Source organism: Gambusia affinis, linkage group LG12 (assembly GCF_019740435.1).
Source record: "Gambusia affinis linkage group LG12, SWU_Gaff_1.0, whole genome shotgun sequence".
Classification (NCBI taxonomy): Eukaryota; Metazoa; Chordata; class Actinopteri; order Cyprinodontiformes; family Poeciliidae; genus Gambusia; species Gambusia affinis.
In genome coordinates, this window is record NC_057879.1 from 19,404,435 (window position 1) to 19,425,832 (window position 21,398).

At 37.3% G+C, this 21,398-nt stretch overlaps 1 protein-coding gene across 4 annotated transcripts in view; it reads right to left on the bottom strand.

The window, feature by feature from the left end:
- LOC122841394 (RNA-binding Raly-like protein) overlaps window positions 1-20,986 on the bottom strand; it is a 57,348-nt gene extending 36,362 nt beyond the window's left edge. For 2 of the 4 annotated variants that reach the window (XM_044134669.1, XM_044134667.1), the window contains exon 1: window positions 20,859-20,986. The gene's annotated coding sequence lies outside the window, so the exon portion shown is untranslated. Of the gene's footprint in view, window positions 1-20,365; window positions 20,437-20,858 lie in introns of those variants that run through there. The other 2 variants (XM_044134671.1, XM_044134670.1) reach the window with 2 other exon arrangements.
- Window positions 20,987-21,398: the final 412 nt, after the last annotated feature.

The window sequence follows — 21,398 nt, forward strand, 5'->3', positions numbered from 1 at the left end:
CTCTTTTTTCAAGGCCTTAAAAGGAAGATAATTTACCTCTGCTGATAGTCTCATAATGCAGCAATGCTGTTATTAAGTTTTCAGAAGTTAATTGCCTTAATTAGCAGCAGAGGAGAGCAAGGAAACCTGCATTTAAAAGGGTTACCAGTCAATCCAATCAAACCTCCACTGCATTCGCTCTGTCTCTCTCTCTGAACAGCCTCAACATCCCGTCCCACCCTCTAAGTGACTGATGGATGAGAAGTGAACTGAATGTGCATGAGTGAGGCCATTAGATGGTAGACGGCAGATTAAGCAAGCAAGAGAAAGGTTTAAGTAGATCTAATGGGAGATAATATAAGTTTCCCCCATTTAGATGTGTGCAGAGCCGTGCTACAAGGCAGAATGAAAACACTGGTTTTAATTCATTAAATACGATTTATAATATGCTTGAAAGTGATGTCATCCAATGGCTGCTGGCTTATATATGTCTTTGTGTTGTTTTATGGTTTTTTAATCCTTGAAACAATTGATGTTTCACAAAGTTAAACTTCAGTGAACCATCAGGATTTCTTGGAAAAGACTTTAGGTCATAATGTTAAATTAAAAGAACCATCTGAAAAGTGTGGTGTGCATGTGTTCAGCCTCCTCTACTTTGAATGCCTTAAATTAATTAAGGGGAAAGTTAATATTCTTGAGAAGTCATCCAAGTAGTAAACAGCATGGATGAACCAATTGTTGTTTTTAAGGGTTAATGTGCTAACACATCACACTGTGAGAACACAAAATTATACCAAATATTGTAATATTAATTTTTATTTAATACACTTTAAAGAGGACAAAACTAACTTACAGGTAACTTTTCAGCAAGCTATAAGAGCTTGTTTTAAATCTACAATCCCTTCATGCTGATTTAAAAAGTATTAGCTCCCCTGGCAATTTCACTTACGAGATAGAAAAGTCATCCTGTTTTAAGTCAAAATATCTACCAAAATGTAGTTGTCTATTTGTATATACAGTATATTTCATAAAACACTGGAAATAAATCCCTATTCTCTTGCAGTGTTTCTCTGACATCCACCTTCACTTGGAGATGGAAACTGTGACACTGCAGCCATCTCTCCAAGAAGAAAGATTCTAAGTAGAAAGAGTGTATCAATTTTTAAACATGGCTACTCTCTTCATTGTAGGCTGCTGTGCTTTACTTTAATTTTTTAAACAACACAATGTGCACATATATTCCCTGGTGTATCATGTGCCGTCATGTCATATAAATAATTATGGTGGCTCGCCAAGATATAAACTGACAGGTTTGGCTCAGAGAGAATTATTTAGAGAAGCAGCCATGGCTGTATGGTAGCAGCTCAGGTTGGGGAATATGTCTATAAGAACAATATAAGTACTCAACTTAACAAATTTGGCTTTTTTCAATGAGTTTTCAAAGAAGGGCATCAGATGTTCATGTCACAACTGTCTGGGGAACAGCTGAGACCAAAATCAAACTGGCCTTTATCCAAGCTTTATGGTGGAAAACCAAGACAATATGTCACCCTGACCACACAATCCCCACAAGTCAAGTTTATTTGTATTTCAGAAACGAGGCAGTTCAGTGCTTTACATGATAATCCAACAATTAAACATGGCAGTGGCGGTTTTATGTTGTTTCTCCAGCAAGAGAAAATGATCAGAGTTCATGGAATATGGTGTAAATCCAGACCAATACTGAAAGAAACCTGACAGGACACAGTGAAAGACATGAAACAGAGGTTGACTTCTAAATTAAATTTATAATCTGTGGCAAGACTTTATGATATTTGGTGATATGGATGACTAATATAATGGTTTCAATATCAATAATTGTTGATATATATATATATTTTTTTGCTTTAAATATCTGACATGCTACCAAAGTGATGAAGTGACATTTACTGCTTTTCTCCCTCATAGTTTTGATGTTTATTTTCAAGCAGTTATGAGTCATGTTTGTAAAATCTGAAACTGCTGCTGCGGCATTTACTCACCAACTTGCTAGGTAACTGAAAGTTACTCAACAAGTTGTTCCTAGGTAACCAAAGAATGAATGAGTTAGTTGAGCCACCAATCTTGCTTCAGCTGGGTTGTGAGAGGTAGAGTGACTAAAGTCTTTCCTCTGCCTACATCCCCCAGAATGCAGTGTGATTTTGGATAAGAGTTCAGTGAAATTGTAGGATATTCTGACATATTTTCTACTGATATCAATCACGTCTCTGTCTCCATAAATGTTGTTATTGATGTATTGCCCAGATCTAGTTAACATACTCTAATCTGTGTCTGAGCTTAGAGAAGAAAAAGGAGAAACTCTCAGTCTCAGCACGTACAAAGCTTGTACCCCAAAAGACTTGCTGCTCTAATTGCACTATAGGGTGTTTGCACAAAGTGTTGACTCATGTGGGTTAAAAAAAAATACTCAACACACACACACACACACACACACAAGTTTATGTAACTCTATCCTATAAAATTCCAATAAAATAGATTTCGGTTTGTGGCTGCAATGTGACAAAATGGAAAAAACATCACGGGTGTGAATACTTTTGCAATGCTCTGTAATTGGTGGGAGCACAAAGTGTGGGGAAAAAAAATTGCTATTAAAGACAGCAAGAAATCGTTATGCAGAAAATTTCACACACATCTTCTGTTCCTAGCATCAGTTTGAAAGCAGACGTTACGTTTTTCCGTCTGCTGGCTCTGTTCTTTAAAGTGAAGCCTTTATAATCTATAACAACTGTGCATGACTACCATCCAGGGTACCGTTAAAGAAAAGGACAGAGAGGCTGTCTGGTGATGGTGACAAATGATCCTTGTTGCAGCAAATAAGTCCCAAGACTCCAGAAAATCAATCAAGTGTATGACAGGAGCGAGTGAACAGAGAACTGAGCCACATCTGCCTCGCTGTTCATTCACAACATTACAAAAACTACTCAGTCTGATCCAAACCTTAAGCATTTCATCAACATCACTGAATAGATGGTTGTGAAGTTTATACACACAGTCAGGGTACCTGGTCCTTGATATTTTTGGATAATAAATGAATGTATTTGTTCCAGACATTTAGCTGCTCAGGAAAAATCTGAACTATTGCTTCCTCCTCCACATGCTGCCATTATGCTTCTTTATTCCCCTGCCAACACATGTGCTCACCGTTTTCTGTTCATTTACCTCTAGCATTCTGCGCATAGCTTCAGAAAAAGATCAAAATGAAGCAATTTTGCCTAATCAGAAGAGTCTAAATTTATTAAAGATAGATATAACAGGCTTTTGTGAAATTACATTAGAAAATAACACGCTAGCCATTTTTGCCATCTTCTATTACAGTGAATACTTTTAAATATGACCTGTTATGCTTTGAACAGGTTAGGATAGCTCTACAGGCTATACAAAACTTTTTTTTTTTTGCACAAAATCATTCTCAGATAATGAGATTTTATTTTACTCAGTTCTGCCTATTCTGAGTTCTTTTCAGAAAGAGTTGTTTTGGAGACTCTGGTCACTTTAAAGACAAAAATAGCTCCAACCCCATGTCAACCCTCTCGCTTTATGCGTGTGAAAATGGCTGCAAACAGATGTGCAACTGTTCAGCAATACAGCTTTAACCCACAATCAGAGGAAACATCAAGAATGGAGCAAATGATTTCTGACTGGAATGTCAACAACAAAACACTTTCCAGCAGCCATTGTACAGAAGTAAAACCAGCTGATTGAACATGCTCAAGTTCCACTTGCTGATTTTTGATGTTATTTTCAGAAGGGTTTTAAAACAACTCATTTTCTAGTCACCAAAATACTGAAGTTATTGCCAAAACAATACAATGCTGGATGTTTCTTTAAATGCCAAGGTTGTTTCTCGACACAGTAGATACCAAAATGGAAGCACGAAAATGTGTAAAAAGCCAATTTTGCATTATAAGTCCCCCTCAAAATGTTTCCAAGATGTAAAAGTCAGAAAAATCAAAATCAGAAATGAAAGTGTAGACAAAGGGAATAGCGAAAGAAACTGCATGAAAAGCATAGATTATCCTAACGTAATAGAATCTCGGTTTTAGTTTTCTAAAAAGCTTTCCTGAACAAACCAGAGTCTTCTTATTGAGCAGAGAAAGCCAGTGTAGCCATCTGTATATGTATAGGAGATTAAATTACCTTCAAAAGAGCAGGGGCCTCGTGCATAAAAGACTGCTTAGCTTTCACACTAAAACTTGGCGTACGGAAAAAAGTGCGGCGCACAAAAAAAAAAAAAAAATCGGATGCATAAAGCCGTGCGCACGCACATGGCCGCGCAGCGGTTGCCACCCATAAATACATATGTAAATTAGTATAAATACCCGGAAAAACTGGACAAAAGTAATAATTTTGGTAAGAATTTGTTTTTTTGCAGTGTATCTCGTTGTACATTTCCAGTGAGCAGACTTTGTTGGTGTCAGAGGAGAAAGGACAAAGGTGAAATTGTCACATAAATGGCAATTCTGAAGGTAAAAAAGAACAAATTATAAATTATAGTAAAAATTATAACAAAACATTCTGTAATAATTACTATAATTAACATTGTTTCCTCAAACAGAGAAGAACAGGAACATTATGCCTTCCAAGACACACATTTCTACCCTTTTCACTGGTTTCCTGTGACACTTGAGTCACCACATCCTTACAATCTGAAAGAAATCCTCAACACAAAAGGCTTCAGAACATCTGATGTGCGTTTGGAAGAAGCCCCTTTGTGTCCCTCTCTTTCCTGCGCTCATTTCTACATGCAGCTCTCAGCCTTAACATCTATTTGAAGTAGAGAATAGAAAAATGTATTACTAAATGTAATAAGGTTTCTTTGAGAGGCGATGGCAAAGTCCTCACAATGTGTCTGCTGAAAATGTTCAGGTATCTGACTGAAAAGGAGAATAAAAAAACAGCCAAAATCCAGAGAACACCATTCAGAAAACCCAGAGATCAGCTGATCAAAACCACTTTAAGAGATAACAAGGAAGCTCCTGTGAAGTTAAGTAAAAAGAGATTACAGGTGGTTTAACTTTTTCCACAATATGGTAATGCCAGAACTGAGCTTTGCTGAGCCACAGCCCAATTCCACTGCAGATCAGACGTTTGCAGAAAAAAACAAATAAGGACGGAGCAAATCGATGAGTCCTAAGCTAATGAGCAAAAATATTCACACCCCTTGCATTTTCTCACATTTTCTTCATGGGCCAACTAGAAACTTCAATGTATTTAATGAGGATTTTACATGGCAGATCTACAGTAAAGTAAATGTTCAACCACTTTTACTTTAGATACCCTAATTAAATACAGCTATCTTATGTTGTCTAAAGCGCTGGAAAAAATGAAAAGTTTGGTTATTCCACCAAATATTGATTTCTAAACTCTTCTTGAGTTAAAACATTAATATTGTTGTTTCTAAATGAATATGAACTTGTTTTCTTTGTGTTATTTGAGGTCTGCATCGTTTTTCTTATTCTAACAAAAATAACAAAAAATTGTTATTTGTAAATGTTATTGTTATTGTTATTACTCAGCAGTGACTTTGTTTTGTTCTGTGACATAAAATCCCCATCAAGTGTATTGAGGTATATTGCCAGGTGACAAAAAGTCAAAAACAAAAAGTACTATTAATATTTTTGCAATAGACTATAAACGTAGACAGGTAGTGCATTTATTTTACTGTAAGATATCATTTCCTCTGCATCCTCTAGTCCAATCTACGCTGAGCAAGCAAATCCAGTGTTGCAGATGAGATCTATGAGGACTACCGGATAGTCTTCAACAAACAAAAGATGTTTGTTGGGACTTTTTGTGAACTTCAAGCTGGTTGCTACTCACATGCGGACACAGAACATTAGCTCAACAAATGGTCCATAGTCCCTAAAGCCTGAGAAAAATGTCAAACGTCTGTAAGCAGCAGACTCTAAATAACCTCAGGCTGCATGTGGTAGAATAACTGAAGAATATTATGAGGAGGTGTTTATAAATCTTCACTCTCTTCTTAGAGAAATTATATAATTACTTTGTTAATTATCATTAATTACTCTGCCTAAATGATTAAATGAATAACTAAATGATTCAAGTCAAACAAACTGTTTCTCAAGTCGATTCAAGCAAACTTCAAAGATTATTCCTTTACAATATTCATGAGTCTTTAAGACCCTCAAAGCCTTTCATGACTGCCAGCCAAGGCTTGGCAGAAATGTCCCAGGCCAGCAAACCCAGAATTCAAAGCAGCCTGATAGGAAAGACAGCAGCGTACGTGGAGATGGTGCCGGATTCTTCTTGGCACGCTTAATTCTCAAGAAATGAATGCTAAACATCTTTATGCATCAGTGGAGCTGGGAGTGCATCCTAGCTCTTCCCTGGCATGTTGTCTGCTGCACGCGCTCTGTTTTGCCTCATAAAAGTCTTTCTTACAACCAAGTGAGAGCTCTTGACAGTAATGTTTTCCTCTCTCTCTCTCTCTTTCTCTCTCTCTCTCTCTGGTACTTCTACAGCATCCTCCAAGCGCCGCAAAGGTTCCAAGTTTAGGTATTTCATGAATCCTCTTTGGCTCTCTTACACCGACTGTCAGAGGCTTCAGAGCGGGAATCCTTGGGAGATAAAAAAGCAAAGAACTGGTGCAAGTAATCATTTTAGTGTTTTCTCTCTCCCTGATCAATCCTGACTGACTCGTTCTGCTGTCTGAGGAAAAAAACGGGAAGATGAAAGCGGCTCATACATGCTGACAAACGCTTGAGAAGGAAGCATTCAGGCCACACTCACCCTCCGCCACTGAAATGTTGCAGTGCAGCATTTTTTTTTTTTTCTGGAGAAAACAGCAACAGACTTCTAATGCACATTAGAGGGAAAGTCATTGTTTCATATTTGTCCTCTTAACTTAAACTGAACTTCCTTGACTATATGTCAGGACTCCTGAAAACATTTCTTTTTCTTCTTTTGCCTGGCTCTTTTGATTGAAAGTCTATGAACTACACATCTTGAATTAAGCATGATTATGCTTCAAGTTATATAAATGTGAGGTCATGGGAAAAATTAAGTTCACCCTTTGAGCCACTTCTGTGTGATTTCCCAAATTTTTCATATTGTTGATAGGCTATAGCTGGGCAATATGGAAAAAAATCCTACCATAATAAAAAGATTGATATCACAATAAAAAGCAAATCACTATTTTGTTTCCTGGTATTTTTAAGAGCGACTCGAAGACATCAGAAGAATGTTTTTAATTTAAACACTTACTTTTAACAGTTCAAGATGTCATTTAACATTATTGAAGTCTGGATAAATAAAGAATGAGAAAGCAACACATGAGAATGAAACAAAAATGAACATATTCTTTCATTGACGTAAAAAAAAACATGCATTGAAATATAAATTTCCAAAAGCTCTCCTGTTATAGTTCATTATAAGTACTGCTTTTTCAAGAATGAGCAATTAAGAGAAAACTATATAAAGACAAAAAAACAAACAAACAAAAGAAAGCAATAGCTTGGTGAAAATTTTAGAAGCATTCAAGGGCAAAAAGTTAAAACAAAAAAATAGACGTCAATAATGTGAAGAAAAGAAATTTCAACTTTTTATACTCTCAGTGCAAACGTCAGCAGTTTTCAAAGACAGAAAAATAAATAAATAAGCTAGACAAAATCTCTGCTCTGTTGTCTGTTCTGGGTCATATATTATGCTTTATAAGTATGTTTCTTTTTATTATTTTTGTATTTTGGAAGTGTGAAGGTTAGCACTTTACTTTCTGCACACACTGGCGGATGTCGCTGGTTTAGGTGGAAAAACAGACAATTTGTTTCACGATATTTTATCACCCAGTGTCCTTCAACCCCATTCCTTCAGTTCATCGAGACACTGCTCTCTTAAAGATCTCCCCACAGCATTTTAATCAATTTGAAGTCTGGACTTTGACTATACTATTTTTTCTGTATTACATTTATTGCTGCATCTGAGATCACTGTCGAGGCTTTTAGCTTTCCTACTTGTTGCCTCACATTTGTCTTTCGAAAAGGTTGAAAAACAGACGACTTTATGGTTTGTTCATGACTCCTAGCTCCAAATCATCATGACTCTATCACCATCCATCATGAGATGAAAAAATAAATAAATAAAAAATTAACAACAGACCAATTTACAGATATAAATAAAAAAAAAAAACAGCAATAAAGCTCCAAAGAAACAAATTAAATGTTATTGGTTGCAAATAAATCTTCTTCTTGAACTTTTTTTTTTACAAACTGTAAATTAAAACTTTGCTTACAGCAAAGCTGAATAAACAAATTAAATGTTATAAGTTTAACTTATTTCTTATTTGAGGCTTATTTTGCCTGAACCTCTTATGGAAGAGAAACACAAAAACATGCAGGTGTCACATGACGGCTTTTAAACAGCAGCATTGTGTATTGGCACAATATCATGCGCCTCCTGTGATTTCTTGTTCCAGATTTTCCCTGGATTTTAGTTTTCTGCATGTTTTGAGTTTTTCCTCTTTCAATAAACATGGTTTATTCTCACCTGCCTGCCTCATGTCTGCAATTGGGCTCTCCACTTCATCATTGTATGACCTTCAGGCCTTCAGATTTGCAGTACAGTTCTACGTTACACTTCACATTGCCAGCAAAATGATCCAGTCCCACCATCTTTATCTGCACTCAGCTTCTTCCACCCATCATGCTGCTTTCACTCAAACTTGGATGATGGCGGTTAAAAATTGGACAGCAGTTTTCACAGCAGTTATAGTTTGCTTAGTTTCTATCTCTAATGTTCAGATTTAGTTAAGGGCAGCACACACTATGTTCACAAGAAGCTCTGAAACACGGATTAACAGCACTACTTCATCATTAGGTTCTGATGATACGAGTCTTACAGGAATGCTCCTTATTTTAAGTGATTTTATCTCTCATGCGTAATAAAAATGTTTATATTCCTTATGTGCTTATATACCTATAAATATAAGTAAGTGAAAAAAATGCTATTTTCTGAAACAATTCAGACAAAATTCATTTGTGTCGGTCTTTTCCTTGCCAATACCCACTTCTGATGTTCCTTTAATCAAAGTTTATTCTGGCCAATGAAAAATTGAGAGGCAGACTGACTCTTAGTTTGATCTGATGCATGAATTCTCCTCTGTCAATTTCTGAGTTTTAAGCTTTTATGTCTCCAGCCCACAGGGTAACAATGACAGATGGTTATAACACAAACTGAAGGAAACAGACATTACTTCAGTAGCTTACAAACACTAATACATCTAAAGAAAAGAAGACAAAAAGAGAAAACAACCTGAAATTGTTACATTTTCATACATTTATTAATGTTTTTTTTTATGATATAGCCATTAGTGAAAGTATATCAGTAACAGTTCAATGTGCTGAGTATCAGACTGGCTTTACCAGTAAAATCCCAACTTCAACTTTGAGAACAAGCGCTGCAAATAACCTGACCTTCAGGTAAAAATATAAAAAATATACTCTAGTGTCTTAAGTGCTCACTTTCAAAATTGTTAAAAATTGCACAAGAGTGAAAGTCATTCTCTGTGCAGAAGCATCACAAATTATGTAGATGAACTTTCTGAGTTTCTGGTTGACTCGAGGAAAAAGCACAAACAACAAAGATGTGAACTTTAACCTATAGAGATGCTTTCTACAGGCGATCCTGGACAATGTTAATGCAGAGACTTTTTAGCCAACTTTTTTTTTTTTTTTTCCCACCAGGGGGTCTTTTTGTGGGCTCTAGTGTCCCTTATGCCACAGTAGGCTGGCAGAAAGGGGGGAAGGAGAGGGGAGAAGACATGTAGCAAATGTCGTCGGGTCCGGGAATCAGACCCGCAACGGCCGCGTCGAGGACTGAGGGCCTCCAGGCGTGGGGCGCACTACCCTCTACGCTACCGGAGCACGCCCCTTTTTAGCCAACTTTTAACGTAATTTGTAATTTAAAAAAATGAAAAAATAAATAGATTTAAATGCATGTTTTTGGTTGATGCCCTTATAGACTGGAAATCACGTAGCTTTGATTCATTCAACAAATAGGATGGAAAGAAATACTTTAGATACTCAGTATTTGACCTATAAGAACCGATCAAGGGATTATTGGTCAATTCCAATCCCTGGTAGAATATGCTGCTTGTGTACCTTAGGTTTTTTTTCAGCTTTGGCTTCATACCTCACAGATGTAGAAGTATTATTTATAATAAGCATATTTAGTTGTTCCTTTTGAAGCAGGAGAGAACGTACAAGCTTAGCTACATTATAAAACACGGCTGAATCCAGGTAGAGACTTTTTCTTCTTTTTTTTTCAAATTTTTCAGCTCCTTCGGGAAAATACACCCAGCAGGAGGTGTGAGGACCTAAAATTATAGCTGAAAATAGGGCTAAAAAAAATCACCTCCAGGTTTTATTACTGGGAGAATTTGGTGCAGAAATAATGATTTCAGCTGAGACGACTGCTTTGATTTTCTAGCTGTCGCTCAAAAAACAAGAAATATTATTATTGAAAATGAAGAACTGCCACAATCACCACATAATGTGCTTAATCAAAAAAGATTAATTTAGAAAGTGGGGTGCACAGTCTAAATTAAGCAGCGCTTAATTAAATATAATTATAAAGCATGATGAATTGAACTCAGACAGATGGAGAGAATTGGCTATAAAGAGAGCAATGTACAGATCCGGAGATACGTGGAATAACAGCGCCATGCAGGAACCGGTGCCACCTTTTTTAATAGCGCTCTGTTACCCTTGTGCCTTTTTTTTCAGCCTTCTCACTGCCATAAATTACTCAGCTAATACCCCAACAGCAGCAGCTAGTGCTGAATCATTCAAAGACCTCAATTAGCAATTAAGGACTTAATGAATAGTGGTCTGTGCAGGGCAATTTTGCTTCCAGCCCAGGGGAGCCCGCTGGAATCTAATCTCTCTTGCAGGACATGTGCAGTAACAACTGCTTATCAGCGTGGAGAACACACAGAAAAGCCAATTGTATGGACATAATGAGTAGCCAGAGTGTGGCAGCAGTGTTGAAGCAGCTGTTTACTGGGTATCAGGAATCATTTTGCTTTGGATCTAAACAAGGAAATGTGACTGATAAGACTGTTACATCACATTTCCTCCAAAATAATAAGAGGGGAATGAGATGGGAAAGCTGGACTCCTCAAAATCGTGATAATTTCTTTTAAATTCCTCACAGAGTTTGGAAACATTGCATAATGAAGATACTTTCTGAATCAATTTTTTTTCCATTTAGTTTTTACAGAATTTTTTTCTACATTTTCACCCATTTTTCTTTACCTTAAGGTGGCCAGTAGCAAAATAAAAGTCACATTATATACAGAAAGGAAACTGCAGTGACCAATTCGGTTGCCTCTTTTATAATGAAAAAATTAAAAATCTGCAAAATGTGTCAACTTCTATAGTCTGATTAATTATCATAGAAGAAAATAGAATGATTGATTACTAAAATAATTGTTAGTTGCAGTCCCACTATTGAGGAACAATGTGATGATAATTCAGCTAAATCTTGCTGACCCATTTCTAACACTTTCTTTGTTATGATAGCTGCATTGTACACATCGATCTTGCCATAACAATTTTAATTTGATTCATTCTGGAGACCTACAGTTAAAAAGATATCAGATGCAACTGCCCTGCATTTCTGCAATTGCTTTCTACATTACATAAGTCAAAGGTAAAGCAGAATGCAGCAAAATCAGCTACAATGTTTTTGTTACAATTTGAAGGCAAAATGAAAATAAGTCCAAAATGAAATACTAATATGATTAATTACACAACCCTAGGAAAATCTGCAACTACATAAAGACTGAGGGAATGAGCAACCTCTGGGGAAAAATGAAGACATTTGTATTGCCAATCATCTTTCAAGCAGCCTACAACTGGGCTTCAGAGCAGAATATCAAAGATTGAATATGCAGGCATACATGATGCGGTAGGTGGTGTGCTGCCTTATAAATTATTACTGTCATTCTGTCCTTTTATATTACCATTCCGTGGTCCTTTAATCATTTACATATTTCTCATGTATTTAATGAAGGGACTTTTCTGAACTTAGAGACCTCGTTTGTGCAGGGACACAAAAAGCTTCTGTAGGAAAAATACACACTAATTTCCATCAGCTTTATCTCCCCTCCCTCCTCCGTGCTCTCCTTCTCTCTCCCTGCTTGCGGAGAGAAAAAAAAATATATATATGGAGCCTCTGTGAAGCATGAAGACTGAGGGCAGACGATCAGTCGCCTAAAACTATAGCTGCACCATAATCGGATTGGGGCGACCTATAGCCCCGGCCAGCGACGACGACGGCAGGGAGATAAAACACTGCGTGACCTGCACAGGCACAGCGGGATGAAGTCATATCTGCAAGATGTTTTATCTCGCATTGCACAATAATAGAAAGGCCGGTTATCTTTGAAATCGGAGTGCTTTGACTGCATACCTAAGGTCAGTTTGCAATCTTTTCGCAGCATTAGCTCACTTATTTTTCCAAGGGGGTGATTTTGATACCAGGAGGATCATTGCGTTGTTTTTAAAGCAATATTGGGTTCCCAGAAGTTTGACTCCAAAAAACTCTTGAATGCACCACACTGTTGACCTCTGAGAATACTCAGTTATATGTCTTTTTCTAATGAAGAAATTGCTGCTCTTACTCCTAGGAATTCACTTAAAATAAATGATTGGTCCCACTTCTCCACATCTTTCTATAAAAGAGACTCCCTGCTTTGCTCAAGGGTGTATGAACATGTGCTTTCCCAGATCCCCTGGCATGGACACATTTCTTCGTTTCCCTAATTTCCCTTTTTGTGTACCTGCCAAATATAGCTTTTGCTTCACCATGTTAAAGTAACTGGGTCACTGGAGCTGTGATTAATTAGCTGATAATAAAACATGTTTTCTGTATGAAACCAAGCTGAGAGGTCTCGGTAATGATAAGCAGCTAAAAGGTCAGAGGTGAAACCAGGTAAATCTGTAGAGAAAATTCTGGGCAATCTGTGAAAAATATATTAAATGAATATAAAATATGCACGAGGGCGAAATGTTTGTGTGTAAAAATGTAGCCTCCACAGTGTGAGTAAGAAAAACAACATGACAAAGAGCTGATTATAATTTAATTCGAAGAACAATTTGCAATTTAAATGGGAAAATGGGTCCCAGTCTGCTGTTAAATATTACAGACTGCCTCTGTTTTCAGTTTATTCTATAAAACAAAAATACAATTTTTGAGGATCAGTGACAGCAGGAATCCTAAAAGCAGCGACACAAAGAGCTAAATAATGCTGATTTAATGCTTTCTGAGATGAAGCCAATAAAGACGAACCAGAACTTAAAGGAATGGCAGACAGGTTTTGCTCCAGATGATACATTGGATTTCTCCTTTCATAAACAACTCAAATAGGGTGTTTAAACTTAATTATAAAGCAATAAATGATGTACCTGTAGAGCTTGTTGTGTTTGTTTTTGCTGGAGTTTTGTGAGCTAGAGTAAAGGACAAAATGCTGAATGAAAAGAAAAAGAAGAGGATTTTGAGGTAACATTTGCTATATAATTTGTTTTTTAGAGTTTTAAGCACTAAGAGAACCTCAAGCTCGGTCAAATTAGGTGGAAAGTGTCTGGGAACATACATTTTAAGTTAAATTCTGGACTTTAAGTGGGTTGTTTTAACAGTAAACTACTCAACTGTAGCGGTGGCTGTATGTTTAGGGTCACTGTTTAACTGGAAGCTGGTGCGCCTGGTTCGGTGCATCACAATCACTAACGACATTTTAGAGACCAATTAACCTAACACCCACGTTTTTGGACCCTGGGAGGAAGTTCTGGAGAAAACCCATACATGCACAGGGAGAAACACACCTGTGCAGAAACATACCAGGCTGGGATTTGAACCTACGACCTTCTGGGTGCAGCCATGCACACTTGACAAAAGAATTGGAAAACAAAGTAAAAATATTCTTTCACAATACTCTTAGTATCAAAGGGAAAATTTTAAGAGTGAGAACAAATCAAAGCAGTAGGGTCTTCTGTAGTTATTATAATGAACAAATGTTTTTTTAGATTTAATAGATTGAAGTGTATTTATTTTTTTACAGCATAAAACAATCTGTTTCTATGAGAAACAGAAGGTGCATGGAAACAAAAATAAACGAACATCAAATAACCAAATAGCCAAATAAAGTAGTGCAAATAAATTTGGTATTGATATAAAAATTACAACAAAAATTGCATTAAAAGATTTGTAATAATAAAAAACATGTTAAAAGAAAATTCTAGTTTACATGTTCAGTAGGAAGCCCTAAATTTAAATGAGTGTTTTCTAGGTACTAGCTGCCTGGTAAACGGAGGTTTTAAAACGATTTTCCGGCATACTGTCCTTACAGTTTCATAAGATACCAAAGAAAGAGTGAACTGAGTTGTTCCTCCCCTGCCTTTTGGTGTTCACTGCTGGTCAGCTGGTTAAAAGGAGGATACAACGCTTTTCCCTTGCTTATATAAAAGTTGCCACTGACTCACTGTAAATATTTCTCTCTGCAAAAAACCCCGACAATGAATCACTCATATCTCCTACAGAGGTAAAGATGATACTTAATTAATAGATGGCCATCAGTACCTTAAACACTGCTTTTCAATTTTGCAATTTTAAGTCTAGTATGTAAACATGGTTTAGATAAAGTAAACATTTTTTATGATTTTAGCAGCAGATTGTTTTAATAAAAACAATTGCTTGAAGTTATTCCATTTTGTAAGATTTTCTTGTATAAGAAACGTAATTTTGCCATTTTTACTTAAAGTGATCATATCTTCAGAGCAACTGATGTTTCAGTGCAGTAGTTCAGCTCCTTCCTATTTGAAAGTATTGCCAGCATAAATGGCCATTACAGTTTGTTTTTATTCCCCAGTGCAGCAGAAGGTGACCTTCTCCACCTCCCACAGGAGGCCCAGTTGGCTGAAATATGTCATTAGACAACAGCAGCAAAATCTTTTCTTCAGGGAACAACCATTAGTCTTCCTTGCATTTAAGACTTTAAGATTATAACAAGAAGTGTTTTGTTTTAAAGTTTGGCTTCACAAAGAGATGTACAAAAAAACTGTGACGACTTAAAACCTCTGACCAGTGCTTTTTGCTGAGGGCTTTGAGTTTTTGTTGTCTTCTGTTTATCTTTTTATTTTTTTTTTGGACCACTTAAGCACCAAGAGGTTACAAAGGGGCACTTATGATCAAATCCACATTGGTACTAAAATTGGAACAACTCTTATTTATTAGGCTAAAAACATTCACAGTAGGAGTGGGCCATTAATTATTTCTTAACAGAACATAAAAGCAGCTTTATAGTTTGATAAAAGCATATAAACGTGCAGTTTGGATGAGGAATGAAAACTGGCCTGTGCAGTGGCATTGCAACCTGCGGATCAAATAATTTTTTCTTGAAGTCTTTTTGTTATTAAGATGAACTTCTCCACCAGCAGGACACTTTTACTGATCAGAGGCCAAAAAAGCAGATATGACCCATCAAGTAAATGTGGCTCTGTGGCTCAGTCAGAGAATATACTAGACACAAAGTGTTTGCATTTTACTCAAAAATCATCTGCAAATCATATTAATTATTTAAAGTGTTTTCTGCTTTACACAGTATGGCAGCAAATGCCTAACTCAGAAAAAACTCCAAGTTGTTTCATATTTAAATTGGTGTGTTCTCTGTAATATAATCATAACTATAAAATTAACTTCAGGACAATATTAATACAAGTTTTCTTCCAGAAAGCTTTTTAAGTCAGGCAGTTGGGCGCTAAAGCAGTCCTTCATCCAGCAGCCTGTTCTGTTTTTGAGTTAAAAAATGTTTTAAGTTCACAGAAAATTTTACAATATCACTTGATAATTATGATTGGAATATTGGGAGATTAGTACCTGAACACCAACTACAAAGACTTAAAAAATGGAAACATTTTAAAAAGACTTAGATAAATACCGTATTTTCTGTACTATATGGCGCACCTAAAAGCCATGTTTTAATGTAACATTTTAATGTAATATTTGGCCAGTTGGACAGAGACTCACAGCAAGAGACGTTTAAATGACAAGTTCATCAGTGATGAGAAAGAGAGAGAAAAAGAAAACTTCATGTATTGTAACTCATATAATCCTCTCAATATTTACCATTTTCTGTAATTGTGCAGCCCCACTTAGGAAAATATATTTCATATTACATGTTCAGCATGGGAGACTTGTGGTATAGTGGGTGTAATGAGGTACAACTAAGGTTTTATAAAGAGACATTTTGGAATGTGACGGCAAGGTAGGGAAGAAACTTCCAACTTTCTCATGACTTAATGGACTTGTTTGTTTATTTTTTCCAACCTAAATTTTGAGGTCTTGGATAAAAGTGCATCTTTCTTTGTTTTTTAATGTCATAAAACAACCAACTGAAATAATGAAACTTTTTTCATTACTCTACTCTATTTATGTATATTATTTCAATGCTAAATATTGAGGAATCCCAAATTAGATGAAAACAATGTAGTAAACATATTTTATAAATGGAGATCTAAAACGTGTGGTGTCCATTTGAACTATGAGTCAATATTTTGCAGCACTACATTGTGTTGCAGGTGTTTTGGGGAGTGACTCTATTAGCTTTCTATTAGTTGTTTTGTAAAACAACTCAAGAGCGGCTATTTTGGATGGAGAGCGTTTGTGATCAGAAATTTCCAACTCTCAACTAAAATGTAGACTTTGGTCCATTTGAACAAGTGAGTATGTTTCATTGTAACTCTGACTTCGTACGGCAGAAAAGTTAAATTTTGGTCCCCCATGACCAGATCGCTGTCTTCTGTATGTTTGTTATAGATTTTGGCATTTGTACTTCTGACAGCTGATAGGTTAAGAAACACAAATGAAAAAAGGATTTCTGTTAAACCTTTGCATTAAAGTGATTCAGAACAGCTCTCCATTAAGCTTTTCTTTAGAAACGTCAGGCCAATCTGAAATTATATTTAAAAAATGATAAGGAAATGTGTTGTTTCTGAAAACATCTAAATCCTTTTCACTTCTGCTCCACTGTAATAGTTTTAAAACAATTAATTATTTAATTTCATCAGCACTCTGTTTTCCCATGTTTCCCAGTAAAACTTAAAACTTTTATTAAGGTGCTCAGTCTTAAATGCTTACTAGAAAAAAAAACACCACTAATTGATCGCATGTCGGCGTTGCTTCTACACGCGTCCTGTCAGATTTAGGATTTTGAATCTTAAAAAGAAAATAAACTCCAGCATTCGTAAACCCTGTTTGAACTCGCTTTGGATGAATATTGTCATTCTGCTTCTTATCTGGGGTGAGACCTCAACCCAGCTTTTGTGAATGGGAGGTGGAATAGCTCGGAGAGAGACGTGCGGCGGCCAGGGCGCAGGGTTAGTGACTATAACCACTCCAGACTTTCAGGCAGGAATCAGCTAGCTCCAGCTGCCAGAGTAATGAAGTGCTGGCAGCTGTCCCTGGTGCTGAAATCAGCCTCCATCTCTTTGAGCGGGGGAATATAAAGCGACTGGCCGCCGAGCTGAGATACCGACACTGCAAGGCAAATGGCACTCAGAACAAAACCCAAGTATCAGATGCATGCATAGGCACACACACTGGCTTAAACTGCTGTCTCCCAGTAGCAAAACACACAGGCCATGTCCTGAAATGGGTGAAAATAGGGATACAGCAGCGGAGGATGTAATAAGAAGCAGAGGGTGTTGCCTCATTGTGTATCTCATAGATCTCATATATGTGTGAAACACCTACACCGGCATCATCTCTCTTTTCTCTTGTCTTGAGTCCTTCATCTGTTTTCTCTTTGCTTATCTCTCCCAGGCAGGGACATAAAAGAGACAAGAGGAAGCTGCTCCTCTAATCCGTTCCTTGACCTCTCTGGGGCTGCTCAAAAAATGATTTTTGTCTGTATTTGCACCTGCTAAGGGTCAGCGATCAACCTGCGGGTGCAGCAGGACGTGCCTGAACTGGACAGTGACAGATTACTGACTCGGTCTACCGGCGGCTGGATACACTTCCTCCTGCCGTTCCGAGCTCATATAGGGATTCAGTGCATGTGCATCCCAGAGCCAGCCTCCCACTTCATCCCCGGCGAGAGATAAGTATTGTTTGCGTAGCAGCATATTTCATGCTCGGCTTCCCCCACCTGTTTCCTCTGACCTGCAAAGTCTGAAGGCAGGAGAAGCTGTCGAATGTCCCCTGCTCGGGTATCTCTGGAGCGTGATTGAAAAGGTCCTCGTCTCCAGCTGCTTTCAGGAACAAAACTTCTGTCAAGGATTTTAAAGAAGCAATTCCAGTGGTCACTTCAAGGACTTTCTGTCCACGAATTCTAGGGCATTTTGTGTGTGTGTGTTTTATTTTGGGTCGGACGAGGGGTTGTCGCCTGCAGGTTTTATGGGTGAGTTCAGGCAGCAAGTGGAGGTCAAGCTATTAATCAAATCCGTCAGCAAAATTTGCATAATGAATTGCTGCAGAATTTGCCTTGAAGATCCCCCTCCCTGTTGCCATATCAGCTGGCGGGTGCAGACACTTTAAGTACATCAGTGTTACTTAAAAGACAGGAGCCAGTCAGAGACTTCCATAGTAGGATGAACGTGGGTAAGAAATCGTTGTTGGGTTGATTAATTAGCTAATCAAGTAGCAATCTCTGACAGTAACAATACATTTTTCACATCAAATGCAACTTGATTGACAGCCAAATCAATAAACAAACATTCTTGAGCTTGTATTGCTTTGAATCTGTATCAGTATCTTTACACTTAAGGCTAAGTCCACTGTCTGTACTTGAAGCAACATTTGCTTGTATTGTGTTTCTGTGTTTGGTTTGATGTAAAGCACTTTGAAATGCCTTGCTGCTGAAATGTGCTATACAAATAAAATTTGACTGATTGATTGATTTGAGGTGACACCTTAAACGTGAAGTGTTCTGGTTTTCAGTACATCTTCTGAATCTTCTTCATACCTGGACAATCTTTTACCATGGCTGTTTGTGTTTTGGTATTTTTGAGTGGAAATATTTGAAAGAGCAAAATCGTCCTTTCAGTTAAGTGAGGGGAAAGTAAATTAGCCTTTTTCAGCTAGCTAGACGGCACCATGTAACAACAAGTGGGGGAGGGGCACTCCAAAACTCCAGAGAAAACTTAAAGGTCCCTCCTGCATTTTATTTGGCATCACATTAAAGGGTATTTAATCCATAGGAACTGAGCTGTATAACAGCAATTAAAATTTTAAATACAGACTTTAAGACCTTGAAGAACAATAACATGTCGTTTCTTCACCTTGATTCTCTGTCACAGCTTGGTGTATTTCCAAACCACTGAAATTGTTCTATAGGTATTTCTGAAAAGATTATAATAGCCCTCCCTTAGAGAGCTGAAGGCAATGTGCAGTAACAGGCAGGGGAGGGGCACTATTACCTTATTCTAAGGTTAGTAGAGAATGGAACAACCTTGCATAAGAATTTATACTAAGAATGTCTTGATCACGAGTTTTCCTTTTCTTGATATCAAGTAATTTACAAGTAACCATCTCATACTGAAGTTTATAGCCTAAGATCATTATTAAACAGGAATGTTTAATAATGACCACTCTCCTGTTTCAGAAACATAGAACTTTGTTCTTAAATGTGTAGGACTTGATTAAAAGCGTTCGAGTTGCTCTCTCTGCAACTCTTTCCTATAAGGGGGATTTGGTCAACAACATAGTCCACAAGTTTTCTCACACTAACAGAAAAGACAAATTTGATTGTTTGGAAACATGCCTGACCCCCAAAAAACGCATAAAGCAAAACTCCACTCATAACCTCAATTAAGATAGTATTGTTTGCTAAGCAGCAGACTGCAGGCTAGCAGGAACCCTGACTAATTAAACAACTAACATCAGCTTGTCCTGTTTTTGGGAATGGATGAAGAGAAGAACAGCAAAAAGGTTTAATGTTCAGCCCTGTAGTCGCTTGGCAATTACCATAAATTTAGATGTGGAAACTAAAAGGTGATAAATGACACCTATTAACAGCATTTCATTGTGTTGTTTATCTACATGTTTACATGTATTTATTGCCTCACATTTTGTGATGTTTGAAATTGTATATAAAGAGAAATACATTTTCCTTTCATTTTTCAACAAGTTCTCTAAAAAAGACACTTCAAGGAATAAAGATCAAAATGTTTCTAACTATTGAAGGATAGATAATGTAATGCTTCAGCTGTGTTTTTCTTCAACAAGAAGATCTGAAACCTCTCGTCAGTTGAGTGCAAATCCAGCTCAGTCAAAAAGAAAACAGAAGCACAATGAAAACACCAAAACAAACTCTGGCAAAAGTTAAAATTCTCACCTATTAGAAAAGCAAAATCCTTAAACGTGAAAATCAAAAGAGTCATTTTTGCGACCTGGCACAGGTACAGCCTCCAACAGCAGAGAAACAATTCAAAATGAGATAAAATCGCACCAAAATAAGCCATGATGAGAAAGGTGAGTGAGGGGCAAAAGGCAGAAAATAAGCAAAATGTTGGAATTACATCAACACGTTTTAAGAAGCTGCATTTAAAAAAAAAAAAAGAAGAAGAAGAAGAGGGAGAATAGAGAAGAGGGGCAAAAATATCAAGAGTGTGTGCGAGCACTATATTTCTCATCGGATGTTGCCGGAGCAGCAACACTCAGCATCCAAGATCTCAATGACTGCATGCAGGGAGCCAGAAAACATTGTTTTTTTCTCTCTCTCTCGCTTAACCCCAGTGTTGGCGAAACACCGAGGCAAGGAAGGAGGAGGAGGACAAAAACGAGGTAAAAATTTGCTTAATAAAAAGGTCAGCGGAAAATGTACTCACCGGGAGGGAGTAAAAGGGTTGAGTTAAAAAGAAACTGGGCGGTGAAGGGCTGCTGGTGTTAGCAGGCTTGTGAGCACCGAGGATCTGCGGCGCTCCGGCTGCGCTCTCGCTCCTCGCTGCCGGTGGCTGAGTCACGTGACGCGGGCTTGGCTCGGAGTTTCTCAGGCAGTCCGAGTCTGGAGAGATGGGGGCTTTTCCTCCCCTCTGTTGTCACTCATTAAACTATTTCCTTTTCAGAGCTCGGGGGAATGTGATTTGGTGGCTGTGGAGGATCCCTCCGGAAAGACATTGTTTTGTTTTCTTATATTTTCGATTCCTAATGTAGCCCCCAAACCCATTGAGGTTTTCTACTTCGCAGTCATAAACTTTAATGCATCTATTATGGAATGCATCACCACAAAATGCAATCATTTTCCATTAAATAAAAGTGTGGCATGCAAAGGATTCAGATTTTACCACTTTTATTTGTGAATTTAAAAAAATAAAGCCTAACAAATACCTTGATTGAGGTTTAATTTCTAATTATTGGCATCACTCGTC